At 32.2% G+C, this 26,934-nt stretch overlaps 1 protein-coding gene across 3 annotated transcripts in view; it reads left to right on the top strand.

The window, feature by feature from the left end:
• NAALADL2 (N-acetylated alpha-linked acidic dipeptidase like 2) overlaps positions 1-26,934 on the top strand; it is a 1,170,852-nt gene that overhangs the window by 180,443 nt on the left and 963,475 nt on the right. The gene's annotated exons all lie outside the window — the stretch shown is intronic.

Raw genomic sequence — 26,934 nt, forward strand, 5'->3', positions numbered from 1 at the left:
TGACCATTGCAGCCAAACTATTGCTAAAGAAAGAATTTATGTTATAAGACATGTGGGTTAAGAGTCTTGGTTATTTATAGAGGAAACTAATGAGGCAAAATGTGGGAAGATATAAGCAGAAATGCCTTAACACACCAAGCTTAAATGAAGTTATGTTTTCCTTTTCATATCTAGCCATTGACTGATTGTTGTATGCTGTCATATGAAAGTAGTTCCATCTAAAAATAATTTATTATGTTTAGCCTAAGTCTTTTAAAAAATTTTTTTCTGCATTTGGCTCCATTCACTTATGTCATCCTTATGGGGAGAACAACTGATCTGGTTCTTTTAGTAAAGTCTTCGGTATTCCCTTATCTTCTTCAGGAAAACAAATAAACAAAGAAACAAACAGTGCCCTTCTATCTCATGTATCTTTTGGCCCTGTGGCCTATTTTTATACCTTTTTATTTCTTTAGAATTGTGCTACCATTTAGAATATGATTTTTAAATTATTTTGTGTGAAATTTGATATGCCCATGTGGTATCATTGAACCAAAACCTTTCTGCTCCATTTTTTATCAGTGCATGTAATTAAGCTCCTTGGAAACCAACACAATTGCTACTTAATGCCTGTTTTAGCTTCATCTAAGCTATTGGCCTTTAGAAAATTAATAAATTCAGGGGACAACTTAATTTATTTGAGAGTCTATCCGAGGGGCAAAATAAATCCTTGGTTGGATATATGCAACTTGTAATAAAGTTGGTACTGCATATGGCCATTGAAAGAAAGCTGAAAAATAGTTTTCGAGTATATACTAATATTTCTTTGCATTTGTATAGCATTCTTTAAAATCTGGTTACGTAAATGCTTTCTCTTGTTTGTTTGTTTTTTAATTAAAGCAATAAATTAGGCCTAATTACTCCTATTGTTTGAGAGAAAAAAGCTGGGACACTGATAATGTTAAGTGATTTATAAAATATCATGTGGTTAACAAAGGGACAGAGCTCAGAGAAACATTTTCTTCTAACCTCCTGTTTGTACTTCTTTCTAAAGTTAGGTTTTCATGTCCTTCAAATCATATGCAAAGAACATATTCTATTTTCTAATCTCTGCCTATTAAATGTTTGAATTAATGGCTCCTTCTGCTGCCTTTATTTTTAAATGAAATTTTAAACTGAAATTATTTCTTAAACTATAACACACATATATATGGAAAAACAAAGAAATCTTATGTTTACATCTCCATGAAATTTCCCAAAATGAATACAACATGTAATCCACCGCCCAAACCAAGAAACAGTGTATTATCAGCACCCAGGAAGCCCCTTCTGTACCATCCCTGTCACTAGCCTTCCTAAAGGTAACCACTGTCCTGACTTCCAACGTCATAGATTTGTTCTGCTTGTTTTGTAACTTTATATAAATTAAATTATGTGTAAACTCTTTTATTTCTGGCTTATTTCATTCACGTTATTTCATCCATGTTGATGTGGACAGTGACTCCAGAAATACCCACATACCTAAAGACCTTTGATTTATGGAAGACAACTGAAAAGCAATAGACAATAGATAGCTTTTTCCATAAAGAAGGCCAAATCAACTGCATAGCCTTATGGGAAAAATTAATTTTGTCTCCTCCCTTACACCATACACAAAAATCAGTTCTAGATGGATTATAGATCTAAATGTGAATTTTAAAATGGCAAAAATTCTAGAAGATAACTATGGGTCAGTTGAGAAACAGACTCTAAAATGAGATTAGACGTACAAAAGAGTTATTAGTAGAAATACTTTAGAGGGAAAATAGATAAGTATGCAGTGGAGGCAGGAAGAGTTATCAGACTGTAATACTGGTCTTAACCTGTTCAGAGGAGAGAAGGAAGAAGAGTTGGATGAGAAAGTATTAGACTGCAGTGTGGTTCTGAGAAAGTTAAGCAGGTTGATAACAGTTCTCTAGTCAAATCCACCCAGCAGAGCAGCCTCACACCTCCCAGAAGCAGGCCTGCTTTAGTATCCCTGCCATATTCAGTCATTAGCTGGCAGTAGACTATGGGAAATATGGCATCTCTGGATATGGTGATAAATTTCAGAGTACAACAGCTGCGGTTGCCGGTTAATTATGATCCACAGTGTTGGAGATTTTTTGTAGCTACTGCAATGCCAGAAGGGGATATTTTTATGATTCTGTGATTGACAAAGGTTTCTTAAAGAGGACACAGAAAACACCAACCATAAAGTGAAAAAAAAAATTACTGCACTCAATTAAAAACTTTGTAAATCAAAAGACATCATCAAGAGAGTGAGAAGGAAAATGAGAGAATTTGAGAAGAGATTTAAAATACACATAGTCCACAAATGATGTGAATATAGCAAATATAAAGCATTTCTGCAAGTCAAAATGTAAAATAACAACCCAATTAAAAAATGAGCAAAATATTTGAACAGGCAGTTTACAGAGTATAATATTCAAATAGTAATGAATTAATAAAGTACTCATTTGCATTAGTTATCAAGGCAATGAAAATAAAAAACACATTGAAATACCACTATACATCCACCATGATGATTACAGTTTAAATACTGATAATAAAAAAATGGTTTGGATGTGGAGCAACCAGAACTCTCATACACTGCTGATGAATGTGTAAATTAATAAAACCAATTTGGTGACATCTACTATGTACGAACATACACATACCTAACTTCCAACATGCATATTAGCCCCCAAATTCAATCAGCATTATTTGTAATAGCCCTAAATTGGAAACAACCCAAACATTCATCCAAAGTAGAAGGGATAAATAAATTATTGTACATTCACACAACAGAATGGTATATGTAATAAAAATAAACAAGTGCTTCTTTCATTTATTTTATTTATGTATTCTGTTTATCATTTTGGAGCTATTATTCCTCATTTCCATGTTTTTGTCTTTATTTTAAAGTCATTAGGACCGGAATTGGAGTGGAATAAATGCAAGGATTTCTGTCCTCCATAAGTTCACAATTTTGTAGAAGAGAATACGTAAAGTATAATATGTTAAGTGGTGAGGGAGTGTTCTGTGATTTCAGGACAGAAAATGATTTTCTTAGCAGTGGCACTAGATTTCATGGGGGAGGTAGTGTCTGAGCTGAATCTTGAATCAATAAGAGTATTCATATGTATGGACATTGCAGAGTGGAACTTGAACTAGAGTTTAGGGAAGTATTGAACAAATGTTTGACAAATATTTGAAAACAGATGCTGGAATGCCTTCAGTGTCATTAGCAAAACATTCAAATTATAAGTTGAGATATTAATATTGATAAGATATTGATTTATAATTATAAGATCTATAAATAAAAGCCATGTTTTATTTTTCTTTTCCACTACTTCTACTTGATTTCATTGATAACTAGAATTCTGAGCTGCTTTGAGTCTGAGAAATTCGTTGAACACACCCAAACATTTTTTTGTCTCACTTATTTCCAGGAAAGCAGCTACAGATTATCTGAAGATTTATTTTACCTAAACTTTCTCTCATGGTATGTCATAATATTTAGTAATGAGATGGTTTACTTTTTGTGTTAAATTTGTAGTTTATATCATTTATGTCTTTGGCCAAATCCCCTTTGGCATGCAGAAGAGGAAAAAATGTTCAAACCATTTCTTTTTCATTATTCGCTGACATACTTTTGATAAACTGTAAAACATCGTCAATGTCTTAGTCAGTGCCACAGTTTCTGTAAAGTTAGTAGACATGGATGCCCAATAAATATCACAATAAGAGAAAATTTCACAAGCAGAAGCAAAAATGTATAAAGAGTATTTACCTTTTCAAAGCTATTTGTTATTTCCTGATTTTTTAAATCAAGATTAATCAGAGATTATGATAATGAAATCAATGACCATCCTAAAATTAATTAAGAATCTTGTTGTCTAGTAATGAATTGGAAAGTGCTAACTTGGCACTGCTAGAGAGGTTTCTGTTTCTCAAGTGCTATAATTATTCTTAAGAAATAACTAGAACAACCCCATCAGATATATGAGATATAGCAAAAAAAAAAAAAGATCCTAATATTTTAGTAAGTATGTCAAAAATGTACATCTAAACAAGAGTTTTCCTTTAAAAGACTCAAATTGAGAAGCTGCTCCTCTATTCCATTATTGTTCCCATGGCTCAAACCTTTTTGATTGAGACTTCTCACTTTTTGAATTGATTCCAGGACCAGTTCATGAGCCTTATAGTATAATTACTTATTTTATGATTCTTTCTTCACTTTATTTTTGACCAAAATTACTAATTGATTGACTGCATGCATATTATTTTTTGAAATCTGAAAGTGATGGGATATAAAAGGAATTCACAGTATCTGTAAAGACATTGTAAAATAAGGTAGCTAACAAATGTAATGTAACTTACAAAAGCTAAGTTTTTAGATTCCTGTATAAATATTTAGAATAGTTACAATAGTCATTTAAGTTGTTTTGTTGTTGTTGTTGTTGTTGTTGTTGTTGTTGTTAGAGAATCATTGTATTTATTTTATAGTGCCACCTTAAGCTAGATAAATCTCAGTAGGTATCCTATCAAAGATGATTCTGAACTTATCTCATATGATACTAAAGAAAATTCTGTAAATATTACACAGTGAGAAGTTAATGATGACATGCTTTGATAAATAGCAAATAATCAAGGTGTATTCTCTGTTGACTGAATATGTCTGAATACTCTGTCAAATTAAATTATTAAAATCTCAATAACTTTTAATAAAAATTGATTATAATGTAACCTTGCCGTAAATTAAAAAATAGAATAATTCATATAATTTAATATGATTTGCAGTAGTGTAGTCTGAAGTCTGGGAAGGATATGCCTCCAATTTTGTTCTTTTTCCTTAGTATTTCTTTAGCAATTCTGGGTCTTTTATGATTCCATATAAATTTTAGGATTATTTGTTCTAGTTCTGTGAAAAATGTCCTAGGTAATTTGATAGGGATCACATTAAATCTGTAGATTGCTTGGGGTAGTTTGGCCATTTTAAGAATATTAATTCTTCCAATCCAAGAACATGGGATATCTTTCCATCTCTGTAAGTCATCTTTAATTTCTTTTGTCAGTGTTTTGTAGTTCTCCACATATAAGTCTTTCCCTTCCTTGGTGAGATTCATTCCTAAGTATTTTGTTTTTTCAGATGTGATCTTAAAAGGGATTGCTTCTTTACTTCCTTTTCCGATATTTCATTGTTAGTGTAAAGAAATGCAATTGATTTCTGTCTATTAATCTTGTATCCTCCTGCCTTGCTGAATTCTTTTCTCAGCTCTAGTAGTTTTTGTGTGGAGCCTTTAGAGTTTTCTATATATAGTATCATTAACAGCTCCCATTATTAACTAGATTCCTGTAATACTACCCACTCTCCTTGACCCCTTTAAGACTCGAGGGCTTCCTATTGTCTATAGTCCTTGTGTGCGGCACTGTGGGTTTCCTTATTCTGCCCTCATCTCCTTTTGGTGTGTCCTCTGTTTACCTCTGGAGTTCTGTTTGAAACAGTTTGTATTCAGTTTATGTTCTTTGAGACAGGATTTTGAAATGAATGTTAAGTAGCTGGACATACAGAATATAATAAACATTTTCACTTAAAAAATGCTAGAAGAATGCCAGCTGTATGTTGTAGAACATAAGAAATGTAATAGGTAGCTTCTTTTCTAGAATATTTCCAGTTTTATATTTAAGTATATATTTATAATAGAAAAATTTAATTATTTTCAAAAATATTAACAGATGGAAAGTTTTTTTAAATGATTACATTTGTGAAATTAGTTGAGCTAATAGATGCCTGAAATTCTTCAATGGTTTTTGCTATTCTTTTTGACTGACAGAATGCAATTATCACTGAATAAGGTTGACTTATTCAATGTTAATACATGCATTAAGTTTATTTTTTCTTACAGAATTTTAAGGTATTTTATGATTGGTTATTTTTTGCATTAGAAAGTTGTTCTTATTTATATTCATTAAAAACAGAAAGTTGTCACCAAGATATAAAGTGATTTGTTCAAAAATCATAGTATTTGTTAACAGTGTGTAGATTGGTTCTGAATATTAGAAAAGCTCTTTATTCTCACTTTAACAATATGCTGCATCTCTGAGGACATGAAAGAATGATTTATCATATGTAATTTTAAAAGATAATTATTGGATATTTTTAATTCTTTCTGCCTTCATCATAAGAAATTCATCTGAAATGAATAGTCATTTGCCTCAGCACAGTTCAATTAATAAGAAAACACATTATATTTTTAATAAACAAGAGAAATATAATTTTTGCCTTATTATTAAGGCCAAGAAAGCATATTCATTTTTGGAGCAAGTGCAATAATAATCTGTGTAAAATAAAAAGCCTTTGTCCCAGGGACCTTTTTGCAAATATAATTGGCTATCTTAAAAGAAATATTATGTTTGAGCCTCTAATTTCTTTTGAGTTATTAATAGGAAAGCATTATTTAGAGTTGTCAGGAAAATCAATATTGAAACACTTATGTGCAGGGCAAAATTGGTGTATCATTATTGATGGTTATTTGATGGGGAAAATTGTAGCCTTTACATGCGTGGAGGTCTCAGTCTCAATTAAGTATGCTTAAATGAAAAGATTTAGCTTCATTAAGGTATTTGGTACCTAAATTGTTCATTTGTTTGTAGTTGTAACTTACCTATAATTATTTGCTGAGGAAAATCTTGGCCTTCTCCATTATTATTTCCTTGGATGACATCTGTTCAGGATGGGTATAGATTAAAAGCCTTTAATGTCAACCCCAGAGTCCACTCACTTGATTTTTCATCAATAGAACAGAATATTATATTCCATTATTGGAACATATTACAACTGAACTCTGAATTGGCTAACTTTTGTGAATAGGTTATTTTTATAATTAATATTAAAGGACAATCGTTTAAAGGATATGCAGTTTATTACTATTTTGGGGGTTTTGGTGCTGATTTAAATTTTTCTTCTTAAATTTTTTTTTTTTTTGCTTTATAAGGATTAGTCTGTGTTAAAACACAAAATACTTTCAATGATCTTTTCCCAGTTTTAGTGAGATACAAGTAACATACAGCATTGTATAACTTTAAGGTGTACAGCATAATGATTTAACTTACATACGTTATAAAATGATTACCACAATAAGGTTAGTGAACACCCATCATTTCATATAGATACAAATTTAAAGAAGTAGAAAAAAAATGTTTTTCCTTGTGATGAGAACTCTTAGGATTTACTGTCTTAAACTTTCTTATATAAAATTTAGAAATTTTGTTTATATTTATCATGTTGTACATTACATCCCTAATACTTATTTATCTTATACCTGGAAGTTTGGACCTTTTGACTCCCTTCCTCTCCTGCCACCCTCACCTCTGGTAGCCACAAATGTGATCTTTTTCTATGAGTTTGTTTGTTCCTAGTATACAACATAGTAATTCGATATTTCTATACATTTCAAAGTGACCACCATAATAATTATAGTTACCCTCTGTCACCATACAAACATACAATTATTGAGTATATGCTCCACACTCTGCATTTTACGTGGGTGACTCCTTTATTTTGCAATTGGAAGCTTGTACTTCATACTCTTCCTCAACTATTTCTCTCCTCCCCCTATCTTCCTCCCCTCTGGCAACTATCTGTTTGTTCTCTGTGTCTGTAACTCTGTTCCTGTTTTGTTACATTTGTTCATGTGTTTTGTTTTTTAGATTCCACATATAACTGAAATCATATAGTATTTTCTCTAACTTATTTCACTTAGCATGAAACCCTCCAGGTTCATCCATGTTGTCATAAATGGCAAGATTTTATTATTTTTATGGCTGAATAATATTCAGTTTTATATATATATAAATGTATGAATATACCCCATCTTCATTTTCCATCCATCTATTGATGCACACTTGGGTTGCTTCTGTATCTTGGCTATTGTGAATAATACTACAATGAACATAAGGGTGCATATGTCTTTTCAAATTAGTGTTTGTGTTTTCTTTGGATGCCCAGGAATGGAATTGCCTGATCATATGGTAGTTCTATTTTTTAATTTTTTGAGGAATCTCCATACTGTTTTCCATAGTGACTGTACCAATTTACCTTCCCGCCAGCAGTGCACAAGGGTTCCCTTTTCTCCACATCCTCGCCAACGCTTGTTATTTGTTATCTCTTTGATGATAGCCATTCTGACAGATGTGAAGTGATATCCCATTGTGGTTTTGATTTGTATTTTCCTGATGACTAGTAATGTTGAGCACCTTTTCACCTGTCTGATGTCCATCTGTACATCTCTGGGAAAATGATTTAAACTTTTTTCTTAACTGACACATTGGAGAAACAGAACCCTTTCCAATTAGTAGCTCTTCATTGTGGTGGCAGAATCAGGAGGAACCCAACTCAGACGGGATATATATAAATGTTGGGGGCATGTGAAGTCCCCACAAGTAGCTTTGATGTCTCTTGACAATGTTTGTACTGCTTCTTCCCCAAGTGGGTAGGTAACAAAGACATAACAATTAGTACGACACAGGCTATTGCTCAATTGCAGAGGAACCCTCAGTGTCTTCATCTCTACTATGGGGATGAAAATTTTTTTAAAAGTCCAGAGTTATTTTGAAGATTAAAGAAGTTAATTTATCTAAAGCTTCTAGCATAGTACTTTATATATGCTAAACACTCAGTATGTGCTGTCAATTGTGATTATTATTTTATAGTTAATATTATTTTAAGCTTTAGCTCAGATAAAGCTATGTTCTTTTAGAAACACTTTTACTGAACTCCTAGGTCTTATTATCTCAGCTTGAAATGAGGAATGTAAGAAGTATGAAATTTGCTTCTATATTTATCATAAAAATGTTATTAAGGATATAATCTAAATTATAGTTTTTTTCTTTAGGAGGACCCATAGGAGAAAACTTTGAACAACTTTATAACAAAGTTACTTTCCTTATTAATCAGAAAGTTTAAAAAATAATTTAACCTTTTCTAGCTGACTCATGGTTATTAAAAATATCAATTATTTTGCAGAAATGTGTTTATGTCCTGAGGCCCACTGAATTGCAAGGAATATTTGCCCCAAAAGTGAGATGAGTGAGTCAAGAGAACTTGACTGGAGTTAATAAAAGCAATCCTGTTGAAAGAAAAATTGGGAATAGATAAATGAAAACATTTATTATGATGAGCTGGTCCACACAAAAACAATCAGAAAATACCAATTTTATGCTAAATGTGTAGAAATTCCCTTTCTGGAAAATTTAGCTTGGCTATGTCATTCTTATTGCATTTAAATTATTTGCTATGATGTTTATATATGGCCATGTTGAGTATGGTCTCATTACTACAGTTAGGCCATTCATAGAAACTAGGAAGTAAGTGGTACCCCTTGAAATTCTTCATGGTACAATATTTGTGATCTTATACATGACTCTGTATTTATTATGTACTGACATCCATATGTTTACATAGATTTCACTCATATAGTGCTGCAAGAGAAGTTTTGATGGAAAGCCATATTGCTATTATGTAGTTGCTTTTCTATAGCAAATTTTAACATTAGATAATATAATAATAATTGCTTACAAAGTATCATTTTAATGTAAATTACTATTATTTAAAAAATATATTCAGGTGCCTTTAAAAACAGCTGTTATAAATTTACTTTGAAAAAGTGAAAATGTCTTTCTAAATAGAGTATTGCATCATTGGAGAAAACCATGTTTTCCCATTGAAGTTGTCCCAAAGTCCTTTTGAAGAACAAATAAGATGAAATGGATTTAAATCTTTATAGATGTGTGTGTTTGGAAGACAAAATTCATCCAGTTGTGAAAATAATACTGAAAAGTAATAGACTTTAGCGTACCATATTCACTGTATTTCTTGGCCAACTGCAATTCTGCCAACCCCTCTGACCTATGACAAGGAAAAGCTATACAACTGCCTAGAAAATATTATAAAATCAAAAATAGTTTTAATTAAATGAAAAAATATATGCAATATATAAGTTTAAGTGATTAATAAAATGATGCGTCTTCTTTAGACCCTTAAATTATTTTATTGTAAAAAAAATTTATAGTCTTTCATTACATATTCCTGTAGCCACTTGACATATTGCACATAATATAGGCAGACTGTGGTTAAGCAAATAGTCTCATGTTGACTCTAAGACTGTCAGTACATAAATCACAAGCTATAAGAATCTTTTTATGGGATTTTTGGAAGCATAGTCTCATACCAACAGGAAATTAATGATTTTTTTTAAATGACTAGCTTTAATTGATATGATCATAAATACTTTATTTTAAACATCATGTTAAAATACAGTGCCTTTTTTTGGCATCATCAGCTAAATACTGTATGTGGTTTTAAATGTGTATACCTGCATATGTTTTGCATGTTGTACATTCAGTGTGTCACAGTGGCCATTTTAATGGTCTTAATGTTCAGTTTCTGATATTTGGGTTGGATGATAATTCTGTTTGGTGCTCGTATACTCTGGCAGGTACTTTGCCCTGCACTTGATGCTTTGTCTCATAATTTAAGGGGGATATTGATTTACTGTCTCACTGGGTTGAATGTATCTGGCATTATACATGCCCAACGATGCAAATTTTTCAGCTCCTGTAGTTACTTGATAGATCACTGGAACCAACAAAGCCCCTCAGGTCTTCATTCTGTCTTTCAGAGCTTACGATGGAAAAACTTATAGCATAGCAAGCAACTTGTGCCATAGTGGAATGTTCGGTTGCTGAGCCACAAGGATAGCTCACTATTTTTCATTTTCTAAATATCAGCACCATTCTTCATTTCAAGGTAGACTCTAAGCTCAGTCTTGTGGAAATTGTATCCCTGCCTGAAACATTTATGCAGCACTTCTCTGCAGACTTGGGAAGGAAAAAGGAAATTAAAACTGGTTGATCCACAAATTAAGGGAAAAGGATTTTCCTTGGAATTATTATGAGTTAATGTAGAGATTTTCTGCCAACAATAAAAAATAAAAACAAACAGCCCTGTGGTTATGAAAGGATAATTCTGAATTTCCAAGGTAGAGGGAACTCGTTAGACATGGAAGCAGGAATCTACGTTCTTGCTTTAGCTCTGTATCTAGCTAACGACTGGTTTTAGGAAAGATAACCCCTTTGGGCCTCAATTTCTTTCCTGTATCTTTTCTTTTAGTTCCCACTCTTGAATTTGGGGCAGATAATTTCTATGGCTCCTTCAGACTCTAATATTCTTTATTTTGATAAGCAACGCTATGCAAGGAATTTATATGTCTTTCCTACACTCTCTTGCGATTGAGAAAGTATATAAATTATTATCTGAATTTCCACATATATTCTGCTTTTATAGATAGAAAATTAACTTTTTTTAAAAAATTAAGCATTTTATTGAATTTTGACATATATATATGTAGAAAAAGTGGCAATTAAAAATGTTAATTTTTTCGTTTTTTTTTCAGAGTAAAAATTGATTTTTTTTTCAGAGTAAAAGTTGCACCATGAATTCTCCACCCATCAGAAAAATCAGAAAGTAGAATATTATCATTACTCCAGATACCCTCCATTCTTCCCAAAGGTGGCCATCATCCTGATTTCTAACATCATTGATTAGATTTGGCCTTTACTGAACATTATAAAAATGAACCATATAGTATGTGTTTTTTGTGTCCAACTTTCTTCATTCAAAGCTATATTTCTGAGACTCATTGATATTTCTGCTGGATCAGTAGTTCATTTGTTTTCATTACTGTATAATATTACATTGAAAGAATATATCAGTTTATTCATCTTATTGACAGCCATCAGATTGTTTCTGTGAAAAATACTGCCCTGGATATTTGTACACATATCTTTTAGTGAGTATTTTCATGAGTGTTGCAGGACATACACCTAGAGTGCAAATTCTAGGTTATATAATATGCATATTTTCAGCTTTAGCAGACACCAGCAAGTGTTCCAAAGTGGTGTTCCAATTTACATACTCCTCAACAATATATGATAGTCCCAGTCACAACAGTTCTTGTAAACACTTGTTTTCAGAATTTTTAACCTGAGCTGAATAGTTATTTTTTTTCTTGATGCCTAATAACATTGATCAACTTTTTATATGTTTTTGGACTTCTTTTGAAATTTAATTTTTTGTGTCAGGGAGGCCATTTTTTTAAAACTTGAAGTATGGTTAATGTACAATATTATATGTTAGAGGTATACAATACAGTGATTCACAATTTTTAAAAGTTATGCTCCATCTATAGTTATCATAAAATATTGGCTGTGTTCACTGTGTTGTACAATATATCCTTACAGCTTGTTTTATATGTAATAGTTTGTACCTCTTAACTCCCTATCCCTATGCTGGATGGTCAGTCTAAGTCATTGGTGTGTGGATTTTTATTTTTTTCATGAAAGATAAGGAGATATTTTGGCATATGAGAATTAATTCAATAGAATACTTTCTGCTGGAGGAATTTGGAGCATGGATCACCAAATATGTTTTACATGCCCACACTATATAAGAAATTGTTCAAAGTGTAAATGACATCATCTTCCTTCAAGAAACTCACTGTTTAACTGCAATACAAGTTCAATTTCATAATAGAAATAAAAATAAATATTATGGGAATTTGGAAGAAGAAACATTTAATTTAGACTTTGGGGATCTGGGTTAGCTTCATAGGTGGGAATATATTTGACTTGGGCCTTGAAGCAATAATAGAAAGTTGGCAACTTAAAAAGGTAGAAAGATGGCATTGAAAACCAAGGCTCAAAAATGCTTTGTATTGTTGGTACTGAAAAATGTACAAATATTGTAGCAATGAATGTCTTTGTTTCAAGGGAAAATGTCTCACTCTTACCCAACTACCCTCCCATCCCCCAGTATATTTATGTGGCTTTTGTACTTTTAAAGAATTGCCAACATAATACTGAAAATATTTTTGAATATTTGCTTTATATAGAAAAACTCAAAGTCTTCCCTTTAAGTAACTTATCTGCCTTTCTACTGGGATCCAGGATGTATAGGAGGAGGCAAATGTTTGGGCTGATACAGAGCAAGGGTTTGTTTTTTCGCATTTCATTTATCTCTCCCTTTTTACTTCCTCTCTACTTTCACTCACTTTTGTTGTCTACGCTATTTTGTCTGACTTTCTCCTCTCACCTCCAAATTTACTCCATGACCTGAATGTAATACATCAATGTATGTTATTATTTATGTTTATAAATGACTTCATTCCTTTTTAACAAAGTCAACATTTTATGAATTCTCAAATTAAAAAAAAAAGTGAGTGTTCTCATTAATGTTTTTTTCCTGTGATTTAGTACTCCTGGGCAGGAAAAAGTTTCTCAGCCTACTTATATTATAGGTTATATGCATTATCAATATTTGGCTGAATGCAGTTCATTTTCAAGATGTGATTTAGGTTTTGATCTACTCCTTTCTTGTTTTAATGAGTTTTGCTAGGAATTCATAAAAATGCTGTGAATTTGCTATACCTTTGTTACACGGTAGCTCTTGAGTATATAATGTGAACTTCAAGAGATGGTTTGTACATTTAGTGACTTTTGGAAATAAGTGTTCTATTTTTAAATTAGTCTTTAGGGGAAAAATACCTAAGGAAGTTTTGAGATTATTTCTACTTCGGAAGACAGACCGCTTAGGAATGACATTTGCCCTCCAGAGCGGCTGCAGAAATGGGTTCATCTGGTCAACCTTCATCTGAATTGCCATCGTCTACTTGATCCTGTGGAACAACTGGTGAAAGAAAAAATAAATGTTAATTAGGAAGCTTTTCAAGATTAATTTTTTTTCATTTTCAGAAAGTGAAGTGCTCATCACTTTCCATGTTAAATAAGGTTCCTCTCTTGGCAACATAGGCTTTGCTGCAGTAATTGTGTGCTCGCAGCAAATACTTGATGGTGGAAAAGACAAGTGCAAAAAGCAATTTTTGCAACAGCCAACCAGAACAGCCTGTTCTGTTCCCAATAAATTAATGGATTTAACCTTGCAGCTGTAGCGGTGCTATTATGCAAATATTCTCTGAGTATTATGAAAGCCAACTGATTCTCTATAGAGAAAGTTGTTTCTTTCTTCCCGAGCATTCTAAGTGACTAGATAATTGACACATTGTATAACTATGTTAAGTGAAGGAAAAAAAATATTTTCAGTAAATCTACTGAGTTTCATTTTGTGTTCCAATGTTTTCAGCAATTTACAGAGGCTCTTACTTAGAACAATATTATTTAGCACAGTAAATTCAAGTGTCCACAGACAACCTCCTAGAAAAAGAAGAAATGAAAAATATTAGATGGCTCTTTACTCTCTAGTTTGCTGATTTTAATTCAGGCAGAAATTTAAATTTCCTTTAATATTATTGAATTGCAGTTGTCTGGTCATGCTGAATGTCTTCAAAGCAATGTATTTGCATTAAGATGGACTAGATAAGTGTGAGCTAATTATTTGATCAAGTTGATAGCCACTTTGGTTTTTAAAGCTGATCTTAGATTTGGACCACATATGAAACACTTACAGTTGAAAATTCACTCTCAGTAATTGACCAGTTGTGAAGATCACTTCAAGTGCTCTTCACTCAGTTGAAGTTCCCATGGCTAATGAAATTTAAAATATTGAAAAAGAGAAAGTATAATAGTGGGAACAGTGGTGGTTTCATTGTGGTAAGACTCTAGTCATTGGATGGGCAAAATAATGACCTTGTGAATTACTACAAGTTTATATGAACAATTACATATATTACTTCTGGCTTTGTCATAGCCAGTATTCATCTTATGCAGGCTTTATATTATTAGGTCATATAAAATCAGTTTTTAAAACATGTACCCCAAAGTGTTTTGTAAACTATTACAGACACATACATAGATACTAAAGACTATAATAACTGCAGTTATGTAATTGAAAGACCACTAGATTTGAAATCTGAAGCTCTAGATTTTTGTACTTTGAATTATTTAACCTCTTAAAGATCTTTTCTTTGTCTGTAAAAAACAACGCCTAAAAGTAGATTAAACGAGGCAATATATGTTGAAGAGCCTTATAAATTTAAATCACAAGATAAGCATATTATTATTCTTTAATGATGTTAATCTGTATTTTGTTATTATCTTTCAGTAAAGTATTTACAAGTCAGCATTTCACCTCAAGTTCATAATTCTCACATTTGCATTCTAAACAAAATGCTTTGAGATTTTTGTATCTCAATTTTAAATTTTTTATCAAGTCATTATAGAAAAATATTTATGAAAACTAAAAGTGAATCAAATTTAAGAAGTTAACATTGCCATTACTATTTATAAACTCTGGCATATGTAGTTAGATTTGTCAGAATTCTTGATTTTGATTCAGTCATCATTTGTCATGTGGGCTTTTTATGCTATCCATCTGTCCATCCATTCTTTCTTTTTTTCCTGGGTTTATAATACCTTTGTACCCACTGTTCAGCTTTCATCTATGTAGATACTTCTCTTCCAGCATATTTCTCTGTCTTACCCTAGTCATGCAGTAACTCTGTCCTGAAATTGATGTTTGTCATTTCTTTGCTTTTAACTCTCATGGTTTGACACATTTCTTTGTATCCTTAAACAATATATTCTTTAGTTTTGCATGCTCTTGGACTTTGTGATCCAATGTTGAATTTCCTTTCTTGAGACTATTTTTTTATTCAATATTATATCAGTTTGTCATTCATATCATAGTCTTAATATAATTATACATTGCCTGCATTATGTTATGTATATTAATTATTATTTTCACAGCTAAATTATATTTCATCATGTGAATGTATCATTGATTTATTTATTATTCTGTTGATGGCATTTGGTTTTTATCTTTTGTAATTTTTTGGACTTCTTTTCTATTTCTAATATAGGCAGTGCTTATGTACAGTCAGCTCTCATTATTCATGTTGGTTGTTATGTTTTATAAAGTTGACTAGAATACTCAATTAACCAACACTAACTCATTGCCTCTAGGTGAAATACAAGGTTAGGTTCCTGGGAGCCTCTGGTCACATTTTTCTCAATCAATCAATATATAACCTTGTTTTATGTGTGCTTCTGTTTAAAGTCACCTTATGTAATGTAGAGTGTTGATTCACTAACATTGAACTCATGAGTAACAGCATTCTAACTTATGACTTCTTGAAGCTTATTAACACATGCATTTTCTCCATAAAGCACATGACAACTTCTTGCACATAGGAACACTAGACAGCACTTCAGCACTACATGTGGTGGCCCTTATGGAAAGCAAAATCACTCACAAACAAAAAGCACAAAAATGCAAAATGTGTGGTGCTACATAGACCAAAGAGAGGAGACTTGTTTATAGTATGAGAGCCAAAACAAGATGCAGAGGGTCTCTTTGTTCAACCTCAACTGGGGGGTAGGGTAGGATGTGCACATAGGCTGCTCTACATCTTTTACCACTCTGCACATACATATATCTTTGAATGACAACAAAAACACAGCAAGATACAGGTAACATTTTAGAAAGTAAGTGAATTCACAAACATAAAATCCATGAATAATGAGGATAGATTGTATATCTTTCACTGAAGTGTTTCTCAAACAATAGCTTGGTAAAAGTCAGATTCCTTTGCCCACCCCCTGAGATTTTGATTTAGTCGGTCTGAAGTGGGATCTGAGATTTTGCATTTCCAGCTAGTTTTTGGGTGATACCAAAATGCCAGTTCATGGAACACACTTCCAGAGCTATTCTTGGTAAATAGATATAACAACTCTTCAAGGCATATAACTTCTTGAAATTACCAGCTGAAAAATTGTGCTAAATTGCTAAGTTATACTTTATACTTGCATTCAACTTTACATATAAGTTGTCAGTTTTCTTCCAAACTGATTGTACAAGTTTACATTCCATATCAGCAGTATTATGAGTGTTCCATGTTCTTGCCACTATTGAATATAAAGGGTATTTCCATTTTTGCCAGTACTTTATTTTTATTTGCATTTTTCTAGTCTTGAAAAGATTGAGTACTTTTCCATTATGCTTATCTTCCTTAGCCATTTCCTCTTGTGTGAAATATTTGTGCAGATCTTTTGTTCATTTGCCATTGGGTTATTGTTGGTGGGCTAAGTTATATTAGTAGGTACATAGATGTTGAGAATTATATCTCCGTTGTGGATTATACTTTTTATTTAAACTTTTTTTTATTGAGTTATAGTCATTTTACAATGTTGTGTCCAATTCCAGCGTAGAGCACAATTTTTCAGTTATACATGAACATACATATATTCATTGTAACATTTTTTTCGCTGTGAGCTACTACAAGATCTTGTATATATTTCCCTGTGCTATACAGTATAATCTTGTTTATCTATTCTACATATGCCTGTCAGTATCAACAGATTTTGAACTCCCAGTCTATCCCTTCCCACCCCTCTTCCCCTTGGCAACCACAAGTTTGTATTCTATGTCTATGATTCTGTTTCTGTTTTGTATTTATGTTCTTTTTTTTGTTTAGATTTGACATATTAGCAATCTCATATGTTTGTTTCTTTCTCTTTCTGGCTTACTTCACTTAGAATGACATTCTCCAGGGACATCCATGTTGCTGCAAATGGCGTTATGTTGTTTTTTTATGGCTGAATAGTATTCCACTGTATAAATATACCACATAATAAAAGCTATATATGACAAACCTACAGCCAGCATAGTACTCAACGGTGAAAAATTCAAAAGCTTCCCACTAAAATCTGGGACAAGACAAGGCTGCTCACTGTCACCATGCCTATTCAACATAGTCTTGGAAGTCCTAGCCACAGCAATCAGGCAAGAGAGAGAAATAAAAGGGATCCAAATTGGAAAAGAGGTTTAAAGTGTCACTATATGCAGATGACGTGATACTATATATAGAAAACCCTTAAAGGTCCACACAAAAACTACTAAAACTAATCGAAGAATCCAGCAAGGTAGCAGTTACAAGATTAAAGTTCAAAAATCAGTTGCATTTTTTTACACTAATGATGAATCAACAGAAAAAGAAAGTAAAGAAACAATCCCCTTTAAAATAGCACCCAAAGTAAGAAAATACCTAGGAATAAACCTAACCAAGGAGGTGAAAGACTTATACATGGAAAACTGTAAAACACTGATTAAGGAAATTAAAAAAGACTTAAAAGAATGGAAAGATATCCCATGCTCCTGAATTGGAAGAATCAATATTGTTAAAATGGTCATACTGCCCAAGGCAATCTACAGATTTAATGCAATCCCTATCAAATTACCCAAGACATATTTCACTGAACTAGAACAAATCATAATAAAATTTATATGGAACCACAAAAGACCTAGAATTGTGGATTGTACTTTTTGTTAGCATATAAACCCTCTTTATCTCTAGTAAATTTTGCTTGTCATAATTCTTAAGTTGACAATTATTTTCTGTTCGTGTATCACAGACGCTGGTCAACTTTTGATGCTCCTGCAAAGTGAGCTGTCACTTTGTTATATATGTGAAAATTAGCTACTTTTCTCTTTGATTGCTTTTCAGATAATTTACTTCTCTTTGCTGTTGTTCAGATTTACTATGCTCTGCATAGATATGAATTTTTATTTATTTATGCTGTTTAGACTTTATTGAATTTCCCAAATCTTTGGTTGATATCTTTGATCAGTTCTGAAAAATTCCCATTCCTTGCTTCTAATATTGCCTGTGTTCTGTTCTCTCTTCTCCATCTGTCACTCCAATAGAACTTTTAACTTTCTCTCTTCATCTTTTTTGTCTTAATTTCCCTTCCCCATTTTCCATCTTCTTTCTCTATGCTGCACTGTGGATAATTTCTTCATGTAGATTTTCTTTTTCACTGCTTCCCACTTCATCTTTGTCTAAACTTCTATTGAAACTTATGGAGTTTTAAATTAAATTATTGTATTTTTAATTCTAGAATTTCTATTTGATCCTTTTGCAAATAAACCGATTCATAATAGATTTTTGATCCCTTTTATTTCAATACACACATTAAACATACTTAGTTATATTCTGTATCTGATAATTACAATTTTAAATTACATATGTAAATCACATTTGTATCCCACATTGTATTTCTGTTGGAGTGTTGCTCTAGGAATGGAGTAACCTTCCTGGACCATGAGGTAAAGGAACAAGATGGAGTGACCATGGGAACCTGAGACCAAGGACTTGATCTGAATTAATGCTCCTAGACTTCTTTTAGTTATTACAAAATCCTCTCTTATGTAATGGAGAAGGTGATGTAGGAGGGGACACAGAAAATAAATTAATAAACACATATCAGATCATGGTAAGTGCAATGAAAAATAAAGCAGGTGAGGTGATAGAGAATAACTGGGAGAGTAAATGAGTAGGTATAATAAATTATTAAGAGAAGATCCCTCTGGTGAGGGGAAATTTCACAGAAACTGAGTAAAGTAAGGGGGAAGTTATGTGACTCTGTAGGGGAGAATTTTCTTTGAAGATAGAACAGCATGGACAATCAAGTGGAGAAAGTATACTGTCACCCAGCAGTGCTAGCAGTGTAACAGCTCTGGAAGGAGCATTCTGGCAAAATTATTAAAATTAAAAATACATAAACTTTTGCCTCACAACCCCATCTCAGAAACTCTATTCCATTAAATTTATTAATATGTAGCATATATTAATACTGATGGTTATTTTGGCAGTGTTTGGCAAAATATTGGAACAAAGTAAATGGCTCTCAATAGAAAAGAATGGAAGAATAAATTAATATACTACATCATGTGGTATTATGCAGCCACAAAACATGAAATATGGGTACAATTATTCATATTGGAGTGGTCCCTGCAGTATTTTTGAGTAAAAAGATCAGAATGTAGAAAACTGTGTGTATTATGATCTTTTTTAACAGATACAGAATAAATCCCTGCGAATAGTAAGAGTATAAATTTTAAAATAAATATAAGTCTAATTTTATCACCACAGAGAAAAAATATGATACTTATATATTGGCTTGACATGAATCACTGGTAATGAGAGTAATAAACTAACAACAGAAAATAAAATATAATACATGATTTTTGGGGTATTTTTGTATTTATATTCAGCTTTGTAGAATTGAATATACCATATAAACATATAGACATATATCAGCATTCTTCTATTATGTCTCAAATCTTTACAAAATATGGTCTTTGGCAAAGAAGAAAAAGTTCTAAAAATAATATATATTTGATAGGTAACATTTGCTTTTTAGAATTTAATAAAATCAACATACCAAAAGCAAAAAAAGAAAGCAAATAAACAAACAAAAAACAAACCAAGAAAAAAAAAAAACTGATACCACCCAAAAATGTTTTATCCACTTTAGGGAAAACAAAGTAACAAAACACTTTTCTAAATAGCTCTGGGATTAAAGAGTAATTTGCAATATAAAATATTTTGCAATGGATACAGCTGAAGCTTTACTAAGAGAAAATACATTGCCTTATATATTTATTTTTTTAAAGGCTGAATATAGTAATCTAAACATTCTAATTAATGATAAGCTAATATAAATTTTAAAGTACAATATTATTGTTAAAGATAAAAGTAAAGTACATGACATAGAACTAAATGTATAGCAATGATTAATAAACCAAACTTGGTTCTTTGAACATATTAAATCAGAAAATGATAAGCCCATTAAAAAAAGACACATATTAAAAATAGAAACTCAAGATATAAAAGGAGCAAAAACTATACTACAGAAGATTTATGAATAATTATGAGATTATAAGATATTTCTATAACAATAAGTTTAAAATTCAGAGAAACTGCAGATTTTCTAAATTCTAGATAAATAAAATGTTACCATGCCAAAAGATATTGAACTAATCATATGTCTAGTAGGGCATTTTCCAATAATGGAGAGATAGGTTTGTAATGGAAAATTTTAAAATTTTAGAAATGCAGTAGTATAATCTATTATAACATCAAATTACAGTACAGAACACATGTGAATTTACTTACAGAAGTTGGAAAGTATTTTATAAAATGTATTGACACATTTTTGTTCTTTTTGCACACATACTAGAATTTGAAAATCTAAGTGCAAAATACATTAAGAGAAACTACCTAAATATGACAAAGACTTTCTAATAATTTAACATTCATTTTTTCCCCTATAGCTAAAGTATTTACCATTATAATGGGAGGACCAAAATATGAAGCTCAACCATTAGCTATTCAAAACTGCTTTTTAGGTTGTTGCTAACGCAATCACCATACATACGTACAAAATATGTGATACTGACAATGGAGAAGAAGAGACAGAATTGTTATTTGCAGATGATTTAATTGGCATGCCTGGATAACTAAAAATCAGTTAGAGCAAGTAAATAAGTAAAGTAAATAGATTCAGGTAAAACTATTCAAAAATCCATACTTTTTTTTTTTACCATAATGAACCTTTAAAAATTAAAATTGAAAATAAAAATCTCATTCATAATAATGGAAAATTTATGAAACACTTAAAAACAAATTTTACACAAATGGTCCAGAATCACAAAGTTTAGTTTATAATATTGTTAAAGAAGAGAAAATTATGGGACTAATTATAGATGCTTAATTGCTATGAAGACTTGCTATATTTCTTAATTGCTATGAAGACATGCTTTACTTAAATTAAAATCAGTCCCAAATGATGAAGGTGACATCTCATTTTTGAGATTTAAGAAAAGCATGGGAGGAGGAAAGATCAAGATGGCAGAGAAGGAGGACCCTGGGCTCACCTTCCCTCATGAACACTTCAAAACTATAGTTATGTATAAGGTGACTCTCACTGAAATCATCTCGGGGACCAGCAGAACAGCTCTTCTACAAACAAGGCTGTAAATAAAGATCCATATGAGATTTGATAGGAAGGGAGGGGAAGCAATCTGGTTGGGACCCACACCCCTTAACAGAGGACAAAGAAGAAGAGAAGGATATCAAAGACTCAAGGATCCTCCCTGAAGAACAAGGGGTTTGAGCCAGCTATTAGACATTCCAGCTCTGGGGTCCAGCACTGGGAAGATGAGCTCTCTTAGCTGGCTTAAAAACCAGTAGGAATTACCATAGAGCTGTAAGAAGCCCAGACTTTGCTCTTAAGAAGTGGGCACACAGAGCAGAGGCAGCAGATTGAAAATTGCCTGGGGCTCTGGAGGATCAGCTTGCTAGGACTACCCCAGTGCGCCCTCACAGCCTGCACCATTACTAAAGATGATACAGGTAAATGAAAGATTTCCCATGTTCATGGATTGGATTAATTAATACTGTTAAAATGTTCATAGTACTCAAAGCAATCTATGGATTTAATGCAGTCCCATCAAAATACACATGACAGTTTGTCAGAACTAGAACAAATAATCCTCAAATTTGTAGTGAACCATAAAAGACCCAAATAGCCAAAGCAATCTTTAGAAAAAAGAACAAAGCTAGAGGTATCATGTTCCCTGACTTCAGGCTGTACTACTGTAATCAAAACAGTCAGGATTCTGGCACAAAAAAGCCACACAGATCAAAGGAACAGAATAGAGCACCCATATGGCCGATTAATCTACGACAAAGAAGGCAAAAATAAATGATGAGGAAAAGATAACCTCTCTAATAAGTGATGTTGGGAAAACTGGATATAACGTGTAAAAGAATGAAATCAGAACATTTTCTCACACCGTATACAAAAATAAACTCAAAATGGATTAAAGACTAAATAAACATAAAATCAGAAACCGTAAAATTCCTAGGAGAAAATGTAGGCAAAACTCTTTTACATAAGTCTTAGCAATTATTTTTTGGATCTGTTACCTCAGGCAAGGGAAACAAAAGCAAAAATAAACAAGTGGGACCTATTTAACCTTAAAAGCTTTTGCACAGCAAAAGAAACCATCAACAGAATGAAAACAACCTACTAAATGGGAGAAGATATTTAAATGATACATCTAATAAGGTGTTAATATCCAAAATATATAAACAGCTCATGTGACTCAATATAAGAATAGCAAACAATCTGATTTAAAAATTGGCAAGAAGACCGGAGTAGACTTTTTTTTCAAAGAAAACATAGATGACCAACAAGCATTTTAAAAGATGCTCAACATCACTACGTATCAGTGAAATGCAAATCAAAACCACGGTGAGATATTACCTCACACCTGTCATAATTGCTATAGTCAAAAATAACAACAACAAATAATAAATGTTGGCAAGAGGTGGAGAAAAGGGAACATTCATGCACTGTTGGTGGAGATATAAATCAGTACAGCAACTCTGGAAAAAATTATGGAGGTTCCTCAAAAAATGAAAAATAGAACTACTATGATTTGGCAGTTTCACTCCTAGGTATATATTTGAAGAAAATGAAAACACTAATTAGAAAAGACATATGCATCCCAATGATCATAACAGCGTTATTTACTCTAGCCAAGATATGGAAGCAACCCACGTGTCCATGAGCAGATGAATGGATAAGTAAACTGTAGCATATTATGTATACAATGGAATATTACTCAGCCATAAAAAGAATGAAAATTTTGCCATTTACAACAACATCGATGAACCTGGAGGGTATTATACTTAGTGAAATAAGTCAGACAGAGAAAGGCAAATATTGTCTGTTTTCACTTATATGAGGAATCTAAAAATAAAACAAATGGATATAACAAACCAAAAACAGATTCATAGATATAGAAAACAAACTTTTGGTTACCAGCTTAGAGAGGGGGAGGGGGAGAGCAAAGATAGGGGAAGGTACTTAAGAGGTACAGGCTACTACGTATAAAATAAATAAGATAACAAGGATATGATATACAGTGCAGGGAACATAATTTTTTATAATAACTTTAAATGGAGTATAATCTATAAAAATATCAAAACACTATGTTGCATACCTAAATCTAATACTAAATTGTAAATAAACTATACTTCAGTAAAAAATATGTTAACATAAAAAGGCATAGGAGGATACAGAGGACTGTTTACATTGGTTACTTAAAGGTGGTAGGACATGAAGGGGTCAGGAAGGCTAGCTATGCTTTATACTTCTCTGTGTTGTTTCCATAAGGTTTTATTTTTGTCAACATGTCATAGGAATTTTTTCTAAGTATGTACAAACTTTGGATGCAGATAGACTCTATACTTATCTGTGCTTGTTTTTTTTATTTACTAGTTAGATTGGGAAAGTCACTTGATCTGTCTAAGCCTCAATTTCTGTATATTTAAAGTGGGGATAATAATGACTATTCCCTCATGTGGTTGATGTGAGGATTAAACAAGCTGTATGAAACACTAAGAGCATAAGTAATTTGAGAGTTTGCACTCTTATCAAGTGGAAGTCATTCTGTCTTGGAAAAAAGAGCCCTTATTCTGGTAGTGCTTCTTGTCCAATCTGCTTGTGTTTAAGTTTCCTCCAGGCAGCTGTGGTATAGGGGAAAGGACTTTGTCAGGTCTTAAATGAATGGAGCACTGAATTCAGTAAGTTTGAATGTAGGATTGGCACAATGCTGCATAATCTAATGATATTTTTAAAATACTTGATGACCAAGCTGTCATTTAGTTAATCCTCAAAAATTTTTATTATAGGCACCCTGACAAATTTACATCTGTGACCACTCTAACATAATTGTTGAACCAGTCAAGCTGTCAAAGTTCAAAAGCTGCCATCTCTTGAGTTCCATGGGTACCTATGTTTTGTTAATTTATCTAAAATACAGTATATTCCTAGCATATGATTAGAATTTTATTTTGGGAAAAGTTACAATCTCTTAGTACTTCCTGGTTGCCCAAAATAGTTTGATAAAATATGTACTTGGAATAGTGATTCTCATCTTTGAAATGCATGAAGATTGAGAGTGCTCAGTCTTCAAAGCATGTCATTGGCAAATCATTTGTCTTCATAATATTGATGATGTATTTTTGTTTATTTCCAAAATATCTCTTTCTTGAAGCACACTGAAGACTTTGGAAGATAACCATATATTTCCTACTGAGAGATAATGTCAAAATTTTAGTTCATAATTAAAAACTACTTCATAGCAATTCCATTTACAATATTTCAAAGTGTTACTGAAACTTGTTTTTGTTTCTTCTCAGTAAATTTAAATACACTTTGATTGCATCATTGGCAATATATATTTAGCCTTAAGGTTAATTTCCCATTGGAAGGCACCTGAACATTTGAAAGGCAATATATTTCCTGTTTGAATTCAAGCCCCCAGATGGTAGGTAAACTTGTGGATATGGAGTGCTCTGTGGTAGCTATCATTTGTGAGGATCTTTTGCCCTGTGTCTTCTCTTGTTTCTTTCCCCAGCTGTGCTCCAATGTCTCTTGTCAAAATGACACTCACTCCCATTCACAAGGGCACTACTGTAACTGCATTTATTTTTTATTTTTATTGTTTTGTTTGTGTGTTTTGACAGTTGTCTGAAAACAGATACTTCAGAATGGGCTCCTGATTTCACCCAAACATTATAGTTTTACAATGTACTTGACCACCATCTTGTGAAGAAATGTGTCATTATTACAGTTTATTTTATTTTCCTTATTTGATTTTAAATTTAGAAGTCTAAGCTCAACTGGCAATGTCTGCTTTTGGATATTTGGTGCAAAATTGCTGCCCTAAAGACTTAAAATGCACACAATGACATGCTACTTGGAGAATAAGATGATGACATTACATGAATTTTGATCATGAGATTAAAAAAAAAGATGTAAGAAACTGTGCAAACAGATTATTCTTTCATTGATAAAATGTTTTTAAAATACCAAGGCTAGATGGTGTGTGTATTAGTGAGGAAAAATATAGAGCTCACATATCCACCCTTACATTCTAATAGGAATACTAATATTAATCAGATAAAATCACACAAACAATAGAGGGGAGAGACAGTTTCTCTGTAATCTAAAGGATGGGTAGGATTTACCTAAATGAGAAAAAGAGAAAAGTGTATTCCAGGTAAAGAGTACAGACTGAGTAGGAGGCACTGAGGGACTGAGGGTATGCTGAGTGGGTGGGTCCTGAGAGACAGAGGGGAAGCAAGGAGAGACAAGAGAGGTCAGCAAGGGCCAGACCATCTTGCAGAAAATTGAAACTGTGACTCAAGGAGAACCAGTCCCTGGACAAAGATCTCAGTGATTAGATTCCTTTTTGATGCCAGTAGTTACCCATAGTCAGTTAATCATTATTGGCGGTTTCCATGTGTCACACACACACACCCGTGCACACGTGCACACACACACGCACACCTTGATACATATACAAATTTAGGACAAATTTTTACAATTATGTTGATGATTAAGAAGAACATAATTACTTTATGTGATGTAAATTTAGATGTCCTTTAATTAATTCCTTTTTCTTCATTAGAAACTTAACAAGAATTGTAGCTAGCCAGTCCAAGATAAACCGAAACATTATTTTTATACAAAAATTTAACTATCTTTCCCCAATATCAACAATATGATTATATTTTGTATATCATAGTAGAATATTAAATTGATTTTCCTCATTTAAAAATTAATGATTAATTTAAATTTTCAATGTTGCCTATAATTAATTTTCATAGCTTGTAAAGAAATATCGGACATCTAACAAAGTTGCTTTTGAATAAGCTCTCCTATTACAGAACACAAGAATTCCATGCATATTAGCAAGAGGATTTGTCAGCCATTGGCGCTTCGGAATGCTTTCCATTTATCATGCAATAGTTCTTCAATTCCTTCTAAAGTTAGCTCCTCCCCGTTGTTGTTCTCTTCATTATTAGATGTAGCCTGTAGTAGGATGTTTCAGTTCTAAAATTAAGACAATCATTATTTGGTAATTGGGTATATTCCTGTGTGAGGGTGTATACCATTTAAATCTCTCAGCATCAGCTTATTGATTTATTTTCAGGGTCAAAATTAGAAGCACCATCAATACTCTCAGCACAGCATAATACTGTGCATGGTGCAAAGTAT

Source organism: Vicugna pacos, chromosome 1, assembly GCF_048564905.1.
Source record: "Vicugna pacos chromosome 1, VicPac4, whole genome shotgun sequence".
NCBI lineage: Eukaryota > Metazoa > Chordata > Mammalia > Artiodactyla > Camelidae > Vicugna > Vicugna pacos.